Raw genomic sequence first — 14,129 nt, 5'->3', positions numbered from 1 at the left:
CCTTGCCGGGAGCCCTCTCTGCCCGGCCGCCCGACTCCACCCCTCCTACCGGTCTGGATGAATGTTTCTTCTTTAACTCCTTGGTTGTCAGACTTCCATACAGTTTGATGTTCTGTCAGTTCTGGTTGTTTTTTTTTTTTTTTTAATTGTTGTCCTTATTTTGGTTGTGTGAGGAGGCACAGTGTGCTACCTACGCTTCCATCTGGGCTGGAAGTCTCAAGGGATTTTTAATTACATAGATCTGGGAATGCTAAGTTCTCCTTTTTTCCTGCGACGTAGTCTGTAAGTCGCCCACTTTTTGTCTCTGGTTTTATTGTCGTGTATTTTTTAATTGTTCTGTATTCTTTAAAAATCATATATTTTTTTCTTTTTGACTTCCTACTAGATTATTCTGTGCATCTTTTTTAGGAACACCTCATTATCACTTAGGTGTGAAAAGTGTTTTTACACGCTTCCATCTTCTTCCACAGCTGGGGGCCAGCTCCCGGTCCGCACATACCTGGGAGTCCCTCAGGCCATGAGACACGCACAGCACCTCCCTGCCGGTCCCTGGAACAGGTCCCCCATTTCCATTCCCGGGAGGATCAAGCTGAGCTATTTTTCCTTCTTCACCTTCTGTGACGCCTGCTCTTAAACCTCCAGCTGGTCCACCCCCGTCAGAACATCTCTGCATTCATAAATAACACACGTCCACCCGCATGCATCTAACTGAGTCCTCTTGGGTTACTGCAGCAAGTCCCGAGATGCCAGGGGGTGTCGACACCTCTCCCCCCAGAGAGCACGCTCTGCAGAGGTCTGCAGCGGGACTGCTAAATACTTCGTATTTTCAGAAGTGTGTTGCAAAAAGATTTTACTAAGAAGAACAGTTTGGCCTTTTTCATTTTGCCATTTTTTTTATTTATGATTTAAAAGGGTTGTATAAAAGAAGTATGCATTGTGAATGAATTAAATGCAACTGAATTAAATCAATACTTATGTACAGAGAAGTACAATAATTAAAAAAAAGTAGTGGGAAAGGAAGTATTTTTTCTCTTTCCTGTAGCTGCACTATTGAGCATAAATGCGACTCAAAATACAAGAAATGGGACGGCAGCTTCTTCCAGTAAATCCCAGGCGTCCGGGGAGGCTCGCAGCCTCCCCCGGGGAGGGCCACGGAATCGCTGGGACTCCCATCAGGGCCACGCTCCAGCGGCCGTCCATATAAAACACCCGAACCGTCAGGAACGAAACACGCGGGGGACGTCCTGGGAGGAAGTGAGGGGTCAGGAGTTGAAAGGCGTTGGGTTAATTACGTTGCATATTGCTCTTCACTGGGGTTGCCTCGGAAGTTTCTCCAGGTGCACTGTCCTGGGAAAGGGGGGCCCCGGGTCCCTGCTGCATGTCACATAGTCTGAAAAACGGGGTGAATGTAAAATTTCAGGCAGTCACAGTGCTGTGCTACTCTGATCGTGTTAAAATTCTGTTATTTTTTTTAAAAATTCATGTTCTCATGGAATGTTCTGGTATGTTACATGATTGCTTGCTATCCTACTCATATAATTCTCCGTTAGCATATTTCCACAAACATTTATTGCAAAATGTATTTCCTTGTGGACTGCATCCAAGTCTTCAAAATTCCAAAACAGTGTGTTCCGTTCACCTTGTGAGTCATCAGATAACGGCCACTGCCAGAGGTAAGTTCTTTTCTCTCCCTCCCAGAGGTAAGATTTTCGCACAGAAAGACCAAAGGTCTGATCTGAAAAAGCAATCTCCTTCTTCCCACCTTTTCCGTGCATTTCCTAAACTTAGAAATATGTGTAGGTTGCTGGCAGTGTATTATATCCAGAAGGAAACTTGACATTTTTTTTTAGAGGTGAAAAATCTGAAAGAGCAGAAAACCCAAAATAGCACGTACCTTTAGGATAAGTGGAAAGTATTCACATGCAGAGCGTCGTTACCCTTTTGATTAGTGACTGGCTGCCGAGGAAACATGCGCTGCTGGTGCTGGTGCTGCCTCGGAAGGGCTGCCGCGCCAAAACAACTGCAGCGGCCGCGAGCGCCGCGTGAAAGTGATAACGTCGTTCGAAATGTCCTTTAATGCCATTTAACTATTTGAAGAAAAAAAAAGCCATGATATTTTCCATAGGAGCTTTTCCAAATCAAATAGGAAGTTTTTTCTTTCTTTTTTTTTTTTTTCCTTACTAGCATTGCCCAGAATTTAAATACATTTACTTTAAATCAGGGCACTGGTTTGTCTAAGGAGAGGAGGATAAACTAAATTTTAAGTATTGTTTCATTACCACAATCTCTTAGGCCATCAACTTAAATAAGTGCAAATATAAAATTATTTTCTTTTCTTTTTTTTTCAAGATTTTATTTTTCGAGAGGGAAGGGAGGGATCAATGTGCGGTTGCTGGGGGTCGTGGCCTGCAACCCAGGCATGTGCCCTGACTGGGAACCGAACCTGCGATGCTCTGGTTTGCAGCCTGAGCTCAATCCACTGAGCTACGCCAGCCAGGGCAGTATAAAATTATTTTCTAATCTGCTGTGGTCAAAGTTCAAAACATTATCGGTGGACAAAAAGAGTGGGTTAGAGTAGAGAGGGGATGGAGCTGCATTTAGAAACGTGGTTGTTTCTATTATTTTATATTCTAGTCTAAGGTCTTGTGTGTGGACATAATTTTCTTTGGAAGCAGCATCTCAGGTTAGGTGAGGAGAGGAGGGGTTCAGCTGAGGGCAGGGGCATTCGGGGAGATGACAGCGAGGCCCCAAACAAAGGAGAACTGAGCTGATCGAAAACCACCTTTAAGTACAAGCAAAGTCCAGGACTGTCGAGAGGGAGAGCACAGAGGACTCTGTCGAACTCCTTTCCTGAATTCTCAAATGATGCTTTTACAAAGTAACAGGAGCTGCCAGGCATCAGACACTTCTGTGGAGCCCGAACCACTGAATTCAAATGCACGTTTATTTACTTGAATTGTACATGCCACCAAGTAAAATAAATAAACAGAAAATCGACAAATAAGCACAATGAAATGCGCTGATTAATTTAAAGACCCTGAGCCAGAAGACCTTGCTTTGTATTGTTGACAGCTCTAGTAAGATAAATATTATTTAACGTGAAGCCGCATGGAAATGTGTTATTTCCTTAAGCATCTTCTTGTCATCTTGGATAAGAAAATTAAACCCTCAGGACCAGGATACATCTGTGGAAGTGGAGATAAGGAGTTAATATCTCAATGTCTTGGGGATAAGTGAGATGATATGTACCAAGTACCTGGCAAAGTGTCCGGAAAATATGCCACCCAACGTGGATAAGGGCCATCTCCCTGCCATGCCTGAGATGAACGTGCATTGAGTAAAGACGTGTTTGTAGAGCGTGGCCTCATGGACAACTTCACATGGACCCACAAAGCTTCCTCTTTGGTCCGGGCATTTACAAAGAAGACACTCAATCACGGACACAAGGCACAAATGTTAAGAACACAGTAAGTGGCCAAGTAAATGTTACCTCTGTAGCCAACCGCCATGACTTACGTTTCATCGGAAAGCCACCTGGATTTTTCCTCTACCACTTATGTATGTATGCATTCCACAGATACTGACGCAGTGCCGGTTCTGCGCTGCGCACTGCTCTGGTGCAGGAAAGCAGGACTGCCTCTGGCAGAGTGACAGGCTTAGGTTGCAGTGTTCGAGGGAGTCCTCACCGAGCAGAGGATATTCACGCAGAGACTTGAAGGAGTGCTGAAGTGAGCGGCGGTGAGCCCGAGGAATAATAGTGTTCCAAGCCCAGAAACTGCCAGGCCCTCGTCCTAAAGTGGAAGCGGGTGGACGCATTCCCGGGGTGCACAGAACACAGGGAGACCAGGGGACTGGCGGTGAATGAGGGAGGGAAGAATACATAGTGGGGATTAAAGACAGACGTAACGCAGGCTGGGCCACACTTGCAAACTCTTGTGAGGACGGCATCGAAGGTCAGGAGCAGAGCTGAAATGCACGTTCTGGGGGCCAGCGTGTTGGCTGGCCTCTCCAGGGCAATCGTGAAGAGAACGGCTTGAGTTCATGCTCACCTCCCCTTTACATTTCAGAAGGAGAGGACTTCACTGAATCCTTTTTTCTTTGTTTCTTATTCCTGAAGAATGAGACTGGGGGAGTTAATCTAGCCTCCACCATACCGAGAGGCACTTCCTCTTCTATTTTATAAATATGTCTATCCATCTTAAAGATCCTTACACTGCTGAAAATACGCTCTGACCACAGGGCTGTAGAGACTCCAGGGAGACAGGACTGACCTGTGAATTCTTTCCTCCTGACTGACGGATTCTCCTTCGTGTTCGTGGACACGCCTCTGCCATGGCGTGCAGTTTGCCTCCTTTCGTCTCCCGTCCATGTGGAGTCCACTGCAGACAGACCCCTGGGTGCGCCCCTCTGGAATCCATCGCGCCCGCCAGAACCAGGGTGTGGCTCAGCTTCACGTCGCTTTCCTGTGTCCAAACTGTTCATCTTCAAGATCAAGTGTGGCTTGTTTGGAACCAGCTTTCAAAAGAAGATTTAAAACAGTGTGTCTCTCCCAACGCTACCTCCATGGCAGCTGTTCCAGAGCACAGTCAGGTCACCTCTTCGTTGTCTGGGTCGCTGCGTACCTGATCGAGGACTGTTGTCACGAAGGGGCTGTCATTGCTAAAGTTAGTGCACCTGGGAAAGAGCTGAAATGTACTTGGATGAGGACACGCGGCACGGAGATGCTGTTTGGGGTAATTTTTCTGGACTTGCCTCTGAGAATTCTCTTTGACAGAGAAATTAAGTCATTGTTTACCGCAGAATGATCCCAAGAAAAATGAACATTGCTTCTCTCTGCAAATGCAAGTTGATGCGGGGAAGGTTGACGGGATCAATGAATCACTGCCCTAATATGTTTTTGCTGCTTCAACAGAGATCATTAACCTAATGGATTATATTTTGTAGTGGATGTTTTTTTTTTTTTTGGAGTTCTGTGTACTAAAATAACATGTGGGACCTTCTCACTTTAATGGTCACTTAACCTTCACTGTGTAAAAGGCTTGAGTAAATTTAAACATTTGTATTAACATCCATACCCGTCATCTCAGACACTAAGTAGCTAATGGTGGCAACAAGCGTTAAAACACGGGACAGAAGGCCCCACGTGAGGTTGCTTATGGGAAGTCCTATGTTGCCTACCAAGACTTAACTTAGTTATAGTTTCAGTTCTCCCAGAACTGGAGTCTTCAGTCAGTCCACCAGGAAGCACCTGGCCAGCGCTAGTTAGGGCATCTGCTGACGGACCCCATCACCCCCTAAAGGAAAGTAACTTTGCAACAACCAATGCGCTTTGCACCGCTTTGCTGAGCACAAGTTGTTCCTCTCTCTTCTGCCTATAACAGGCTTTACTTTTGTCCAGCTCCTTGGTGCTCCTGTCTTCTAGTTGCTTAATTCAAACGCTGTTCGCTCAAACTCTTAACAACTTCAGTATGCCTCTGCTTACCGTTTAACGCAACCCTGGGTGGCTGGCATGGTGGTATTAGAGACTCCTCTATTCCGGTCTGAGGGCATTTTTACTTTTGGAGAAAGTGGAAAACAGAAACTTTGCCCTCAGAGTCCTATCTGGTTTTTCTCATTCATTGTTTATCGTTCAGTCCTAGTTACGCCAGCTGTTAGAGGAAAGTTACGATAAAGGGACCTATAGTTATATAACGACTTACTGTGCTACTTTTGAAAAAAAGTATTCATAGTTTTAAAGATTAAGGATAATATTTATTTACACATCAATGAATCCTTGATAGTAGCTTTCTTATGTAGTGCATACATTATTTTGGAGAAATCCGGTAATTTGTTAATTCAAGAAACATTTATTAAACGCATATTCATGCCAGACGTTTTTCTGGGTTACAACAAGGGGAAGCAGACATCTCACCTCCCTGAGGTGACAGATGAATGAATAAAACGTACAGGTAGATACTGTTCAAGGTAGAGGAAAGTGTGTAGAACGGACGATAACACCCCCAAAGCGCGGGGCTTGTTCGGAATAAATCTGGACGGCAGCCTGCGCCGGATCGCACGGGATAAACAGAGTCGGTGGCGGTGCGTAGTTCAAGGGCGCGAAGAGCTCACGCAGGTGCTGGGCGAGGTCAGGGCTGCATCTGAGCGCTTGGCGCAGTGCGGTCGCTGATGGAGAGCCTTGCCTGGGACCGTGGGTGCGAAGGCAAAGCAGAAGGAAGAAGCTAAGCACGTGCTCTGGTGAGCCAGCAGGGCGTGCGGGAGGTGCTGGCCCCGAATCCAGCTCAGCACCGAGATGCTTTGCGGGGGGGGGGGGGTGCTGGGGGGCGGTCTACTCCGGTCTGGAGGCAGGAGGCCAGGGCAGGGCATTGGAGGGTGGGGAGTGCACCCGGCCCCTGACATCCGGCCGTGCCGACGCCTGAGCCGAGCCGGAGCGGCTGTCACTGGTCCCCCCTCCGCACTCTGCCAAAGGCAGGCGCCCTGAGGGAGCTCGCCCAGGGCAGAAGCCGGCGCCCCCGGCCCGGCCAGTAGCCGCAGGGAAACCCTTCCCCGGTTCTGCCGAGATGCGCCTTCGGCCAGTCCCCCCGCGGATGGTGAAGTTCAGTTTAAGTGCACGCGTCCACCAGAAACCTGGTGTTTTAGGAACTCTTCACTAGCCAAACGTTTTTTGGGATTGGGCCAGAATTTTGATTGTCTGACTAAAAAGGTTATGAATTTTTAACGAATTGTGGGATTTTAAGTAGAGAAAAAATAGGAAAATGGAGCTAAGGAAAGTGAGACATAATGATTTTTCAATTATTTTCTCATTTGTTTTAGTACCCCATTTCAAAGGAAATGGATCCATTAATCAAGAAAAGATGTTTAGTTTTAAATATATTTCCAATCACACAAGACTCTATGTTTTCTGAGTGTATCATGAACTGTCATAACTCCATAGATTTTATTCCATTCTCTAAGTCTCTTGCTATCTATCTATCTATCATCAATCTATCTATCATCAATCTATCTATCTATCTATCTATCTATCTATCTATCTATCTATCTATCTATTGATCTACATTTTGCAGGTACTACGTTTTACCCATCCTCCTTTGCTCCCCGGAAGGGGCTCCTCATCCACTCCATCTTTCCTGAGACCAGGGAGAATTTAATGCACCACAATATAATGTGAGTAGGTTTATCACGCCCCTGACTTTTGCTTTTCCTATTCCTGGAACTAGAGCTTTGCCTGTCTCTTTCCTAATCTAGACTGAGCAACTTTAAGGACAGGTTACACTTATTGAAGGCTTATCAGATGCATTATTTCGTTGTTTCATTAAATCCCTAAAAGACTCCTGTAAGGGAAACACTATTTTTAGCCCCATGTAGAGATGCAGAACCTGAGACACAAAAAGGACTTTCTCGAGATCAGTGCAGCAATGCTGAACAGGTTTCTTAACCCAAGAAGTCTGACTAAAGAAGGTCTCTGACCCACTAAGCTTTAAAGGACAGATTTTTAAAGGAAAGAAAACTTCACCCCTGCATAAGGACACAACAACAAAGGCCATATTTTTAGGTGTGAAGCAGTAAGAGAATAATTCATTGATGCCGAAATATAACATGTGTTCTCTGTTACGCTGTCACAATCAGCAGCCTCGTTAACTCGCCATCTGTATAAATGACACGCAAGGCTCATTACAAGTTTATGGTAATTCTGTCTTTACTTGCATTTTCTCACTTTTCTTCAAATTAGGTCACAAACATACTTTAAAACAGCCTTGAAGTAAGAGATACAACTTTCTGAAAAATCATTTCTTGATCAAAATATATTCTGGACAGGGTGGGGTGGGCTGGGCTGGGAGTAAAAGACAGAAAACTATACTTGAACAACAATTAAAATTAAAAAATGTAAAAAAATTTTGCACTTGAAACTGATGGAAGTGTATTAATCAGTGTGACAGCAATAAATTGAATGCTTTATATATATATTATATATATATTATATATATATTCTGGACAGATCTCCATATCTGTCACCCAAGAGCTTAAATCTGAGATATTCCTTTTGATTATGTCTGTGTTGATGAGAAGGAAATTAATATAGTTATTTTTCATTGCATTCCTTTTTTTTAAATGTATGTATTGTGTAATGTAGCTTTTTTACTGGATTTACGTGCTTTGTTCCTGAGGAATGAATGAATGCACTCTACTTTATTCATTTGCAGTATTTGCCCCTGGAAGATATAAGACTCAAAAGTGCCAGATATTTTACAAGACATTTCAAGCAAATGTGAATGTTAATACTGACAACTAGGTGAGATTAAAGGCCGGAAACCTGTTTAATCCTATAGCGGGGCCCCTGCTGTCATGCAAGAGGGACACGTTTGTCCATGAGCAGGAGCTGCTTTCCGAGTGACGGGCCGCCTTGGCGGGTGCCTGGGGGCCCGCTTTCTGCTTCCATTGTATCTTGACGTTGGGGGGACGCTTTCTTCCCCGCGTGAGAGTGTAAATATTTTCACAATATTCTTAGCAATTATCTTTAAGGAGCACACATGCAGAAAGGGATATTATTAATTCAAAAGTTGTCTCTCTTTGAAAAGTCTGCCACCGTAGCTGGGTTGTGACACAAACAGCAGAAGTTAACAAGGCCTCCGCGCCTCTCCTCCTGATCAGGGTAGTTGAAGAAATATATATATATATTCATATGTCTACGTATAATACATATTTAATGTACTTATTTATGTGTATACTTACAAGTACGTCTTACATGAAATAAATTTATACTTTGTGTAATATGAATATAAAAATATAGGTACTTTGCATAAAATAAATACACAGATATGTAAGAGAAATTGCAGAATACCTCTAATTATTAATAATTTTATTGTAAGCCCTGGCTGGTGTAGCTCAGTGGATTGAGCGTGGGCTGGGAACCAAAGTGTCCCAGGTTCAATTTCCAGCCAGGGTACATGCCTGGGCTGCAGGCCATGACCCCCAGCAACCGCACACTGATGTTTCTCTCTCGCTCTCTTTATCTCCCTCCCTTCCCTCTCTAAAAATAAATAAATAAAATCTTAAATTAAAAAAAATAATTTTATTGTTAACCTTCCACGTAAGAAAAAAAGGAAAGTTTCTGATAGTGAGAGTATATTTAGAATATTCTACGCCAAGGGATTTTTATTTAATCCACTAGAAAACACTTTGATATTCGAGTCTTCAATGTAGTTATTCTGTTGTTCACTATTTTGGAGGTTGCGGGTCAGGTCGTTTACATGTGAATGGGAGAGACCGGCTGAAATGTAGCAAAGAGGGATGTGTCAGGTGAGCGCGTCTCGGTGCCAGAATCCTGACGCCAAGGCATCTCTGCGTGTTGACACCTCGTGCTGAAAAAGACCCGTGGGAGGAGGTGTCTCTATAGGACGAGATGAGTGAGTGCCGTGTTCTGTCCGAGTGTTGCTTACAGGAGAGAGATATGTGGGAAATTAGGGAAAAGCAGATTCCTAATGTGCCATTGAACGCTCCAATGAGCAATTCAAGATGTGAGGCGATAATTGCAGAGTCTGTATTTCAAGTCACATGTCTACATTCTATGTGGTATTTCAGGTGTGGAACCTATTATGCCTTCAGAACAATTAAAAACGTTCTGTGACGCACCGGCGTGCTCTCGTTTCCCAGTGAAACGCTTCCATTGTGTCTTCCTGACAGTTCCATTCTCTTCTTCATCTTCGTGAATAATGTATTTCAGTTTGATATACCGTGCATCCTGTTGCACGTCAAACTTTGGTTTCTCTGGAGAGTGTTCCCTTCTTCTTCTGCTGCCACCCGAGACTGACTGCCACGTCCTGTGAGACGCACCCGCCCCGTGGACCCGAGTCCTGTTGAGGTGTTCTGCTGTTTTCCGTTGTTTACTGGTGTCGGTGTTGCTGATCAAGTCCGAGTGGCAATTCTGAATCACTGCACCTTCCGCTCATGTCCTCCAGACTTTGTGCACAAGAGAAGACCATGCTTTCTCTCCAGAGCTGGGAACTTTTCCTCAAGCCCATCATGGGTGCTGATCCCGTGAAACATGAATCAAACCCACACAGATCTTCTTTGTTTACAAATCTTTTTGTTTACAATCTTTTTGATTACACTGTATTTTTGTTTTTCTGAGTACAGTTGGTACAACATGTCCGACCCGACCCAATACTCCGGTCCCTGGAGTAATGGGTCACTGACACACACCCGAGTCCCTTCTGTCCGGGCAGCCTGCACAGCTTATCCCGGGGGTCCGTCCACCTCATTGCTTCCTGGTTGGTTTGTGGAATTGCTAGTGAATGACATGTGAATGCCTGCCTGCTCGCTTGGCAACCATGTAGTAAGATTGCAAAGTCATCACTCATAATATTTTTCACATTTTTATTGCACACATGTGGCATCCTTAACGCTAATCACAGAGATCTTTTATTCAAATGGGTGACCCAGAGATTGAGGAATGAACAGAACAGGCAGGCAACAGTGGGAAAAGAAGGGATTACATAAAACATGAGAGTGGGTATACTTTTAAATATAGAAAAAAATCAACTTTCCAATGTGTAGATGAACTTGAGATGCCTTGTGAAAGTATACACTGAATCCTGGAGCACTTTGTAACCCGCACATGTGAATTATTCTGGTAACACTTGGATCAAGCCGATTTGCCTGTAACGAATGCACCGCAGTCATAGAGGCAGCGTTATCACGACATCGTTTTTATTCCTTCTCCGCAGATGATTCATACAGATCGTTCAACTAGTTGCAAAATGTTAACTCCAACGAAGGGCCTTTTTTATGAGTTCGTAAAGCCTCCATTGTTTTCAATTTGCAGACAGTCAGCATTGAAGATGTAGAAGTATTCACTTTTCTGTTTTTTCACAATCTTTCGGTGAACGTCTACTTACCTGCCCTCTAAACCGCCTGTGGATTTTTCCCGGACTGTGTGATCAGGAGCACATTGTGTACGTTTTGTTTACCTACGGAATTCTGGACGGCCTCCAGCGCGGGCTCGCGAGTAGACCTTTTCGGGGCAGAGCGTGTGTGAGAGCCTGAGCAGGGAAGATGCATGAGGTCTGGGGACTCGGGACCCCCGGCCCGGCGCGAGCATTGTTTTGGTCCCCGAGCCTCCCTGGAATGTCAGCACATGAGCAGAGGCGCCCCTCCCGCTCGAGGTGCGGCTGTGATCGGAAATTCGCCCCGGCTGTGCGAAGGAAGGCTTCCGCAGCGTGAGCGGGCCGGCTCTGGCTCCCAGCGCAGCAGCACCTGGGTCACGTCTCTGGGTCAGGTAGCCGGTGTCAGCAGGTCTTCCTGCAGACCGCTTGGGAGTGGACATGCAGACCATTCAGAAATTGTACATTTAGTATACATGCCCATGTAAAAATAGTATGATACATAGTGTGCATCATATATAACGTGTGTGTAATAGTGTGACATGCATATCGTATATGTGTTCACACCCACAAACACACTCACACTCCATGTCACATGATGCCGTTCGAAAGCAAACATGCCCCAGCTGTGCTTCCAGTGAGTTTAATTAGATGACCCTGGAGCCAGGTGTTCTGGCCGCTCAGTAGGGAGTTTGCATTTAGGAAAATGCCTTAGAAACAAACGGCTAAATATAGCTTTTTTCCAAAGGATGCAAGAGTCCAAGGAGCCATGGATTTGCACATTGCTTAGCAACATCATCGTAACGTTTCTGAAATTTACAAACAGGATGCATGGGTACAACCCGGTAGTAGTCGTCGCCGGGTCTCTTTGGGTGGCGTCGGGGCAGATCTTCTGTTCCACACGCTGAGTAAATTAAAAAAAAAACGCAGTCCAGGCAACCCATTTGCATGTCGTTTTGTTAAAGAGTCTGTGTCTAAAAATAGTTGTGGGAGTTTCCCACACTTTGGATTTCTTGTCGGATTTGCCGTGACCCCAGGGGGAGAGGAGAGACCAGAATCTGGGAAGAAAGAACTAGGCTTGAAGTGAGTTTGGCGCCTGTGAGAAATGATTAGCGGTGATGCCGGGTGCTGCCTGCCTCCTCTGGTGCTGTGCTCGACCTGGCTGCTGTAAACAGAACAAAAAAAAGTCATTTAAATATGAGCAAGAGTAATTGGATCAAGTATGAAAAAGGTGTTTCTGGTTCAAAGAGAAGTTAGGCATGAAAGTGGATTATTGATGAGAGCTGTATTTTCCCATTCCCTGAAAATCATTAAATATGCACAGACCATGATTTGGGCCAAAAAGTTAAGATACAGATAATGGAGTAAGACCAATGGCCAAATTCTAAATGACTGCCTCCTCTTTTACCTGCTTTGCACATCAATGTTTCCTTTCCATTATATACATAAAAGAATTAACTTTAGGCGAATATACACATACATGTTACGTCTACAGTGATTATTCTAAGAAAATCACAGTGGTTGGTGTTTTTTTGTCAACTAGTCTCTTTGGTGCAGTGGTTCAGATGAATCTCCACGCAGCCTACCTGACGGTGACACAGCAAACAATCAGTCTTCTTGCTTGGGAAGTTTGAATGCAAAGCACAAAGTCACTCGTGTTAGGGGCAGAAGTTGACCCATTCACAGACAATCAGTCGTCGCTTGCTGGGGGCACTGTTAAGAATTTGACCTTGTCCGGAAAGAGGTCTGTCCTCTGCAGTTAGCAGCTCTGTGTGACTGGTTGAGATTGAGATGTGAGGGGGAAGAGAACGGGATAAATCACGACCCCTCGTTCACGGCTAGAGAACCCGGGAGGTCAGTGATTTCATTTATGACTGCGAGGAAACCCGTGTGGAGACAGATGGGGAAAATAGTCCTCGGTAATGAGGTTTTGGGCGTGATGGATTTGAACTGTCCACCAGATATCCGAGCGAGGGTCTTGTGTAGCCTTTGGATACACTCACAGCAAAATGATGCTCAGCGGAAGATGAGTAGAGACTTCTCCAACAATTAATCTTACCCCATGGTAGCCACACGGAGATGGCTCTCATCTCAATAGTCATTATTCCCAGCGCTTGGGCTGCCATCTATGTGGTGCCGAATCATGATGGGCAGAGACAGGAATGCTGAAAAAATGGAGCGACGTGATTTCTCATGTATAAAGGTAACACACGCGTGCACACTCACCACATTCTTTGACACGATAGTCAACCATGTAGGATGTGTATCCACAAGCACTTTGGTGCCTCAAGAGACACAAAAATAGAAAACATGACATTCGTCTGAAAATTACACTGCTTTCATGGAGAAATTAGACACCCATAGGAGAATCAGATAGTGACAAAGAGGCAACTGTGGAATGCTAGTATGTATGGCACAGGCATTGCTGTGATAGCATTTTCAAGAAGGGCTTTGTTGAGGTAGAGTTAGAATGCTTTCCGCACGGGAGACAACAGTTAGGTCTGGGAGCTCAGAGAAGGTTTGGAGAGGTGCAAAGGTCAGAGGAAACCTTTCCTTGAGCGATGTGGAGAATCGTGATTTGGACAACCAAGTGGGGAACTCAGTCCTTCCTTCCTCAGAGCCTGAAATCGGAGAAGCAGCAGGTCAATGAGTGCGCGAGGGACTGCTCCACGTTTTTGAGGGGATAACTGAGATTTTAGTGACTTACTGTAAATCCCGAAGAACTGAAGTGGAAGTGATACGGCCATGAATACTGCTGAAGATTCCTAAACATATTTATGGGATGTGCTTCCTTTTAAAATTCTTTTTTACAGGCCTACATACACACACTGAAATGATAATCTGTGGGCAGATAATGGAAGCGCTTGGTTCCTTTTTACCGAAGATAAATTATCCAGTTTTCTGTAACATCACAATAGTTTAGCATTGCTTAATCACTCTCAGCTTTAGCCTGTAAAGCACTTTACATACTATGATTTTACAACGGCACAAATGAATGTGTAAAAGTCTTCTCCAACAAGTATATAAAATATACGGGGCTACAGGCCCATCCAGGAAGAAGAGCGGTAATGCGACCATCAAAGACTCATTCCTTTTAATGGCCTGGCTCTCCCCGAGTAACGTCTGCTCGCTCTTTGAATTACCTGGTTGTTTTCCCGAGCCATTTGAACTCGTAAACGGTTAAACAAATTTTTCTCCTCCAGAAACAAACAGTAACTTCTGATTTCTGCACTGAGGCTTCTGGCACTTTCA

The sequence above is a fragment of the Phyllostomus hastatus genome, unplaced genomic scaffold, assembly GCF_019186645.2.
Source record: "Phyllostomus hastatus isolate PE091 unplaced genomic scaffold, TTU_PhHast_1.1 phas_contig_148, whole genome shotgun sequence".
NCBI lineage: Eukaryota > Metazoa > Chordata > Mammalia > Chiroptera > Phyllostomidae > Phyllostomus > Phyllostomus hastatus.
Note: the sequence above shows the minus strand (reverse complement) of the source record.